Raw genomic sequence first — 9,780 nt, 5'->3', positions numbered from 1 at the left:
AGGCAAGTAGGTATTGACACCATGGGTGACCTGCATTGTAACGGGGAGTTTAAAACGTTTGATGACCTTTCATTTTTTTGCAACCAAACACTACAATTTAAGTTTACCTATCATAGATTTCAAGGGGCTATAAAGAAATGGTACCCTCTTATACAGCGGAACCGCAGCAATTTACAACAGTACAGTTGCTACTCACCACTTCCAGCCCTAGACACATGGTATCCAAATTATATGACAATAACAATGAAATATGGTGGTCTCACAATACATATATGTATCAGAAGTATAATTAGTATACTGCTGTACCTTTTGTCTGTCTCTAATCAGAACAGTAAGGAGAACGTGAAAAACAAGGCACTCTAAAGAAAGCGGCTATAATCAAGAAAAGTGAAGAAAAAGGGGGATAGATCATGCCCACTCTAGGATGTTTTGGTATCCCATCACTGCACACAGAAGAGTGCCCAGTGTCATCATCTGGGTTTTAACAAACAACTATGTCTAGCTCTCTTCAGCAATCGAGAGAAACAACGACTATAGTTGTATCCTCTTGTGGTTGCTCACAAGGGAAGGAAGTGCAAGATAAGAAAAACTTTCTTCCAAAATGACAGTGAAACGGCAGTGCATATAGTGAAAACATGGCTCTGTAATTCGATAGTCTCTTTAGCATACTCCAGAAGCGAGGCGAACCATCACTTAGTATAAGTCTGCGCACGATGGCTGACCAGACATCAATACTCGTATCGTTCACTTATACGCATTAGACTTTGTGAGCAAACTTCCCCGCCCAGGCTCTAAGGTCAATCCATGTCTTAGCAGAGACTGAGACATTGCGGGTTCACAGGCTATTGATCTCCCCGCCCGCCATAATATTCAAGGCACCTTAGTTTAAAGATGTCATACTCTTTCATTAACGCAACACCAATTCCTCTAGTTTAAGGATGGCTATGCAATATTTACACATAAAACGAAAAAACTGCAGGCTGTCAATACAAGCCTCCGCAGCATTTCCCAGCACGTTTCATAGTTTAAATAGCGCAATGGCACTCTGACTCACGGGGCCTCATTTATGAGGCTGTGCGTCACTTTTACGCCGCCGGTGCATCACTTTTGTGACGCACCAGTGGCGTAAAAGATGCGCCTTGTTGCGCCATATTTACAAACTGACGTATCTAGGTAGATGCGTCACTTTGTAAACCACTGCGCCACATTATGCCTGCGCCAGGTATAATTTATGCAAGGGGGGCGTATTGACGCAAGGAAGGGTCATAGAAGTGACGCAGTGAAATCTATGAGATTTCACTGCGTCTTTTTTTAGGATGCCGTTGCTTCAAAATCTTGCGCCTGCCTCACAGCAGGCATAAGCCTGATGCAGGCCCTTTCACATGGGGCTAGTCCCATGTGAGAGGATGCATTGCTGTAGTTGCGTCACTTTTGTGACACACTCCAGCAATGCGTCACTTTTGCGCTTACAGATACGTCAGAAATACTGACGTATCTGTAACTCCTTGCAACATGATGCGTCATACATTAAATATGACGCATCAGGAATGTCGCACGGAAATACTTTCCGTCATCTCCACCCTAAGTGCCACAATTTTTAATAGGTATTCTTCTATTGGTGCCCTATTTCTTAAAGCCTTCGCCAACTCCTCCTCCACCCTCATTAAGTTTTGTATGACTTCACCAATTTTAAGTCTTGCCTTTTTCTGAGCTGAGAATACATAGCTCATTGTTTCTCCCCGTACTCCTGCCTTAAAAGCATCCCAAACTACTCCCACAGGCGCTGTATCTCTATTAATTTCCCAATAGGATCTGATCCATCCTGTCATGTAACGCCTATAGCCTTCATCTTTCAACAGGGCTCTATCAAATGTCCACTGCCTTTCTTTCATTTGCCCCTGACCCAGTTTAAGCGTTAAAATCAGCGGACTATGGTCTGAAACAATTCGTGGCTGTTTATCTATCTGTGCCCCTGCTATCAAAGAAGTTGAAATCAAAAAATAATCCAGCCTAACAAGTACTTTATGTGGGGCTGAATAAAATGTGCTACCATCGATGCCTGGATTGATTTTAATCCAAGGGTCAACTAAATAATTATTTGCTACCATTTCTGAAAGTGCCCTGTGGGTTCTCTTTTTCCTCCCCTTATATATACCCCCAATTTGTGCAAATGAACTAGTAGGGTTGTGAATGTTAAGGTCTCCGCAGCATACAATTGGCTCAGGCCATAATGCCAGCTCTGTATCTAAGAATTGAAAAATGTCCGGATCATCCTCCGTCGAGCCATACACAGAGACTAGGGTGCATATTTCTCCTTTAAATTTTATTTCTAGAATTACCCACCTTCCCCACTTATCCTCTAATTTCCTAATCACTTCTACATCAGTGGGTCTTCCTAATACCGCTACTCCTCTGTGTTTCGTCTCTTGCAAAGTATTTGCCAGTACCGAAAACCCTAGATGATTCATTAAATAGCTCTTGGAAGCTTAGACATGCGTTTCTTGGAGGCAGACCAAGTCCAACTTCAGTGTCCTAAGCAATGCTGTCACTTTTAATCTTTTCCCCAAATCATTCAGCCCGCAGATATTAATAGTAGCTATCCTACAGGTCATTTATCTGAATCATTAGTTTTACCCAACTCAACATACCGTTCAAAGTCAAACATTTTGTTCTCAGAATAAACCTGCGTCATTACTTTGATTAATGAATACAGATAACAGTTCGTTCCTTGTGCTCTGAATTGTGTTTCCTTGTGCTGATTCTTACATTTTTCCACCCCTTTTTTTACATTTTTAGCCCTCCCTTCAACCCCCTCTACCCCTGCTCCCACCCCCCCTCCCTTCTGGTTACCACCCCCCTCCCCCCCTTTACAGGCAAATAGGTCCATAGGACCTATGTGCAGCCGCAGTAGCCTGTGGATATCGCTCCTCCCCCTCCCCTATACCCAACACCCCGAATATTGTATACACCTCTATGCCTCTTCACTCTTTACTGACACTGTCCATTACATTTTAACCAGCCCTCCAAACAGCTGAGTATCAAAGTCTAGCATTTCCAGGTTCATCATCTTTAGCTATTCAGCCCCCTTTCTGTGACTTAATCTCCTCCAGGTATTGCTGGGCCTTTATCTCGGATAGAAATATGTTTATTCTACCCCTTGTAACCACTTTCAATCTCGCTGGAAATAAGAGAAAGGCCTCAGAGCCCAAAGACTGAAAGGGTTTGATAAGCTGCCTCAGTCTCCATCTTCTCTCCACCGTTGTGTGGCAGAAATCTGGCAGGCGTAAAAAGTAACCCCATCAAAAGATCTCTTCTTATCCGGCCTAGCCTTGTCCATTATCTCCTCCCTGAGCAGGTAATTTCCGACATAAATCAAGATGGCTCTGGGCAGAGCCTGCTGAGTTGCCTGACTCTTTCCCCCATGATTTTTCCTGATAGTAAAAGGAAACCTGTGTGCTCGTTGTATCTCTCTTTCCCACTCCCATTGTGATTCAGGAAAAGCACCTCTCAACAAATTAACCACAAAGCACATAATGTCGTCTCCCTCTTTTCCTTCCTCTACTCCCAAAATGCGTACGTTGTTCCGTCTCTGGCGGTTCTCAAAGTCCTCCAGCTTCCATTGTAAATCAGTTGACAACTTTTCCTGCTCCATTTTAAAGTCCTGCCACCCCGCAACATCATCCTCCAGTTTTCCAGTCCGAGTCTCCACCTCAGTCACTCTTTCGCTGAGACCTTCATATAGTTTGTTAACTTTTCTAAGGGTATTTTGAATTTTCTTTGTGGCTTGTCTAGCCCTATGGCTTTCCGACCTTGCTTCCCCTTGCATCTGCTTAAGAGTAGAACATATCATGTCAAAGGGGGCCATGTACTGCGCTGGTATGGGGGTATTGCCTAAGGCCTGTGGGCAGCGACGGCTCGTGGAGGGAGTTACGGTGGGGCAGGAGGGTGGGGAGGGGGAGGGGCAGGGTGGAGGTTGCTAAAAACCGGCATATGGATAATTGCAGGTAAGTAAACAATTTAATTAATAAAAACGAATTTCGTAGTGCGCCTTGCATCGCAAAATGCAATGCAGTGCGAGCTACGAAATTCGTTTTATTAATTAAATTGTTTACTTACCTGCAATTATCCATATGCCGGTTTTTAGCAACCTCCGCCCTGCCCCTCCCCCTCCACGCCCTCCTGCCCCACCGTAACTCCCTCCACGGGCCGTCGCTGCCTGTGGGTTACTTTCTTCTGCATAAGTCTGGGATGTTGCCGAGTAATCCCAATCTAGCTTCCTTCCCCCCATTACTGGTGAATCCAACACTCCGCCATATCTTTTACCCTTTGACTTTCTCCTTCTCTGCGTGGTATCTTTTACAGATGAACTTGAATCAGAACTCGAATCTTCATCTGATTCTTCTGTAACCTCACCACTTGATTGGGTCGTATCAGCATCCTCATTCACTGAAAAGAAGCATTCTCCCTCCAGTGAAGCTCCCTCTCTTTTCTCCAGTTCAGTGTTTTTGTTTCCTGCACCTAATTTTGTACTTTTTCCAGCTCCTGATAGAGAATTAGCCCCATTGTTACTCTGTTTCATCTCTTTATCATTAAATTCTGCTTCCAGCTGAATTAATGCTTCCAGCATGTCTGAATTTTCTACTGCGCTAGGCTTATGTGAGCCCTCCTCTATAGTTATTGTCAATGGAGTGTCATCATTACTAGCCCCTTTGAGCAATTTTTGCCCACTGACACGTGAAGCTGAAGGTTGAATTATCTTCAGTGCTGCAGCTCCCGTTTCCTCTCCGCCTTCACTCCCACTGCCGATGCTTGCTGCTGCCAGGTCTCCAGGTTGCCTAGCAACCGCTGTATTCGCGCTGGAAGCGCCGGTCTCTGTTGCTGACTCAGCCGCTGCGTCCTCGAGGGCGTCTCTGCTAGCGTCTCTGCTAGCGATGATCTCCGTGTCTGTCTGCGAGCCTCTCCTCGAGGTAAACGCTTCCACCAAGGTAGGCTGCCTCAGTGCCGCGTCTTTCCCTCTGCTCAAGCCTTGTTTTGCCAGTGATGTATTATCTTCATTTTGAAGCCGATCTTTCTTTGCCGCCGGCATTGTTATATCGCGTTTCACATGCGCCTCTGCTGTCCCGGCTTTCTCCGCTTTCTTCCCCTTCTGTGTCATGGGGATTATCTTCCTTATGGCGCCAGGCCCTCGGTGATGCTGCGAACCTGGGGTTAGATCGCTGCCGGTTCCCTTCACGGAGCCTTGGAAGTTTTTACCGCTCAAGTCCTGTGCTTTTGCTGTAGCATCTTGCTGCATCTTCGCCTTCTCCTTTTCTTTATCTTTAAGCAGGCGTGTAGGCATCTTTGCTAGTTGATCACGGAGCACTATTCTCAGCACCCGTGCTTTTTGAAAAAATCGACTGAATTGTTCTTTGAAACCAGGATACTTAGGACGGAGTCTGTTCAGTCCTCTCTGTATCCAGTTGTTCAAATCCATAGAGGTGTATAATTAGTCCTTACTCGCCAACCATCTGGGTGTTTCGGGGAGAGGGTGTCTGGAGCGACCTCTCACCACAACCTCACGGCGGCCATCTTGCCCTCCGGGTCAGTTTCAAGAGAGAAACTGCCTATGAGTTAAGTGAGAAGGTAGGCCATTTATTAGCAGTACGCGCCAGACAGAGACTAGCTGCATCAGACATTGCTGAGATTGTGAATGAAAATGGAATTCAGGTTACTGAAGTAAACAGTGTGAGAGATGTATGCAGGCAGTTTTATGAAACATTATATACTAGGGATAGCACGGGAACGGTGGGGGAGATGGAAAGCTACTTAAGGGATGGTACTTCGCCAGGCGTGACGGAAGAGGAGAAAGATAGATTGGACTCCCCTTTTACTCTACAGGAATTTATCATGGCATTGAGCACGCTTCCAGCAGGTAAAGCTGCCGGACCGGATCAGATACCGGTGGAGTTTTATAAGGTATTTTATCAAGCAGTGGGAATGGAAATGTTCAATGTCATGAGGGAGGCACAGAAAGGAGATAAAGTACCGGAATCATGGGGGGAAGCAGACATCATTGTTATTTTAAAAAAAGGGAAAAATTTGACACTCCCAGGCTCATACAGGCCTATTACATTAATGAATGCGGACACGAAGATATACTCTAAGATTGTAGCAACAAGACTGGCGGGAGTAATTGAGGGATTGGTAAGTCATACTCAGCATGGCTTTATTCCCGGAAAAGGCACGACACAACATGTCAGACAAGTTATTACAACGTTTGATGCAGCAAATGCCCTGGGGGACTCTATCGCTGCACTATTTTTAGATGCCGAAAAGGCGTTTGATAGAGTCTCCTGGGAATACCTATGGCAAACAGTAAAATGGAATGGATTTGGAGATAGCTTTGTAACTGCAATACAGACACTATATAAAAATCCAACAGCAAGGATTAGAGTAAACAGAGGAAAATCGTCAGCAGTTAGGATTGGGAGAGGGACTAGACAGGGCTGTCCGTCATCGCCATTATTATTTGCCCTTTACCTAGACCCCTTGATAAGGAAAATTGAAAGTAATGTAAGGATCCCTCCAGTGAGCCTGAATGGATGCGAAATTAAGACACTCGCCTACGCTGACGATATTGCTATTATGACTCCGAATCCGAGTATGGCTATAGCGGAAATTGAGGCTGAGGCACAAAGATTTGGGCAGCTATCTGGGTACAGTCTGAATACCCTCAAAACCCAAATAGTCTGTAATCAACATATGGTGTTTAATGATCAAAGAGTGGTGGACTCTGCTGTATATCTCGGGGTTGCAATTACAGCTGATTTAGACATGTTAGTGCAGAATAACATTACGCCACTCCTGACAAAAGTCAAGTCCGATTTAGACCGAATGAATAATATGCATCTATCATTAGTAGGTTGCACTAATGTTATTAAAATGTTAATATTGCCGAAATTTCTGTATTTTTTTAGGACAATACCATTATTTTTTGAGCTGAAATGGTTTAATGATTTGGAAAGAACTCTGAACAGATTTATTTGGGCCCATGGTAAGACCCGTAGGGCATATCGCTTTATGTCTTTGCCTAGGGAAAAAGGAGGATGGGGAGTGCCTGATTTCAGACTATATTATTGGGCATCTGCACTCCAGTATATGCGGGGACTGTTAGGAGGAGGGGCTATAGATGATAGAACAACGAATGATTCATCTAGGATATACTCCATTGTGTTGGGACCGGAGGTAGAGAACTCTTTCCTCAAATGTATTGATTTCGCTTATTTCAAAAGAACGAGGTTCTAGACGGTCCAAGCTGCTATTAAGATTTGGAATGCAGTTATTAAAAAAATGGGTCTGGGTCGATACAACTGGTACACGAGGTTGTATAAAAATGTCTCCCTTCCAGTGCAGATCTTTGGCGACAGTATAATGGTGGGCTGAGGGGAGAAGGGGATAGTACAGCTTGAGGATGTGAGGAATATGAAGGGGATGTTTCAATTTACAGAGTTAATGACAAAATTTGGGTTAGACAGAAGGGACCTTTTCAAATTTTTTCAGCTAAGAAGTTTTCTGGGGAATAAGCGGGGTGGAAGTATAGGTTTTGCTAAAATAGAAATTCTCGCGAAAATAAGACTGGGGGGGGGATTGTTCAATACGGTGCTTTTATGCAAATTTGTTAGCAGGGAAACCAGATGATATGGATAAGTATAGTAAAAAGTGGGCAGACAAGCTGGAAGGGGAGCTCTGTTGGTTTAAGGAGTCACTAGACTTAGGGCGAACTCTCCTGTGTTCAGCACCGCTTCAATCACAGCAGTATAAAACTCTTTATTCGCTTTACTTTACCCCTGCAAAAATAGCAAAATGGGGAGGTACCTCAGGTATCACATGCCCAAGATGTAGCTCCCTTGACGCAGACTTAATACATTTATTTGCTGTATGCCCACAAATACAGACAACGATAAAGGATATAGAGAAGTTTCTGGATGGTACTCTAAATATTCAGATTACTTTAAAACCCCCAGAAATACTGCTTGGGATAGTCACAGACACTAGTGTTATACAGAGGGAGTTCATCTTTGTCGCAATGGCAGTCTTTAGGCTCTGCATAGCCAGGGCTTGGTTAGATAAAAAACCCCCTGGAATGCAAGTCTGGCTATCTAACCTTTTATCAACCTATAATTTGGAAAAAAATATATATGCCCGGAAAGGTAAGAAAGGGAGGAGACTGGGATTAAGGATATGGGACCCTATTATAAGATGGAAAGAAGGTCTGGATTTGTGAGATTGGACCAGGGCAAGTAATGGCAATCGAAATAACAGTGTAGATGCTGATATGGTGTTTTAATGAATTTCTAATTGTTTTCCTTTTTTTGTATGATGTAATATGATAAATGAATACAATGTATGGTTGTAGAATATATAATGAATTGTGTGAATTGTGCAATGGTATAATAAAAAAATATTAAAAAAAAAAAAAAAAAAAAGGAATGTCGCAAGGAGTGCACACTGAGAAGTGACGCATCGCTGCTTTCATGCAACGATGCGTCATTTCTCATAAATGAGGCTCTAGGTGTTTATCCGTGACAGAGGGAATTTTGCTACATGCTTTTTTTTTCACGGTTGGAACACCTTGGGCACCAGTGTTGGCTTAACTGAACACGCCCCCTTCCAAGAGCCGCCATAAAGGGGTCCTGCCCAATACAATCAACAATCAATTTGACCTGCCGCGTTTTCAGCATGCTAACCTGCAGTTCCATGAGGCAATAGGGTTAATGATGTAATAGGCATCATGTGTTACAATCACAGGCAAACTCTGAGGCAGCATAGCACTTACCATAATGATGCTTAAAAGCTTGTAGGTTTTAAGTGGATACAATGTATTATGCTTCATCAGATTATGAAATACAAAGTTTAACGAGATCACAATATGACATCCCTTTGCTATGACAGCCTGGTGGTATCAAGCCACGGCTCAATACAATGTGTTGATTACAATCTTTGTACAATCCATGTTTTTATCTTACAAAACACCAGTTCCCACACAGGAGCAAAGCCTTGTGCGTGGATCCACCGGGCACTGTTGAAGCCTGGGGACCATAACCAGTGGGTGAGTCCTCCTTAAAAATGTTTCTTCTGCCAATCTTTTTAACTTCTTGTTCTTCCACAGGGTTATTAGTCACCATAGCTCACTGCGGACAATCACCACAGCGGTTTTTAAATATGTACTTGTCCTTCATATGCCTTAGGCGTTCACACATGTTTAGAATTAGTATGCTCTGGAGTCAATATGAGACACTGTTGACACATGTGATCAAGTACAGTATTGAAACTCTGGTTTCTCTTCAAAACGAAAAAATCTTTCGCCTTTTACTAAAGATTTCAGTGGAGAGGAACATTTACGAGTTTACAGAAACATTTTGTGGAAACTTACAACCCTCACCATGGGGCTTAGGCTGTGACCAGGGGATGTCACTCAAACAAGGGTCACGCGCTTCAATTGATTATCTGTACCCTGAAGGAGGGTACGGCGTGGAGCACGCAACAATTTTTTGTAAAGAGAGGGAATTACAGAGTGCAGGCGTGAAACAATTATTTTATCAAGTACAATATCACATTTCTCTCCTTTAACGCTTTCTTTCTCCCCCAACAGGTAGATCCAGGCAGGTTAAAGGTAATTTTGGGTAAAAGAAATTACCCGAGTGTGGAATACTGGATGTCTCTTACCTTAAATTGTAGATAGCCGTTTTTTTCTAGGTCCTGAAGAATTGCAGGGTTACTAAACCAATAGCGAGAAACATG

At 43.6% G+C, this 9,780-nt stretch overlaps 1 non-coding gene across 1 annotated transcript; it reads left to right on the top strand.

Moving 5' to 3' along the window:
- Nucleotides 1-9,307: 9,307 nt before the first annotated feature.
- Nucleotides 9,308-9,420, top strand: LOC147711349 (U5 spliceosomal RNA). The gene has a single exon (XR_015296300.1). It is a non-coding gene; the product is annotated as a U5 spliceosomal RNA (small nuclear RNA).
- Nucleotides 9,421-9,780: the final 360 nt, after the last annotated feature.

This window comes from Lissotriton vulgaris, chromosome 5 (assembly GCF_964263255.1).
Source record: "Lissotriton vulgaris chromosome 5, aLisVul1.2, whole genome shotgun sequence".
In the NCBI taxonomy this organism is placed as follows: Eukaryota; Metazoa; Chordata; class Amphibia; order Caudata; family Salamandridae; genus Lissotriton; species Lissotriton vulgaris.
This window is presented reverse-complemented; position numbering and strand designations above follow the sequence as displayed.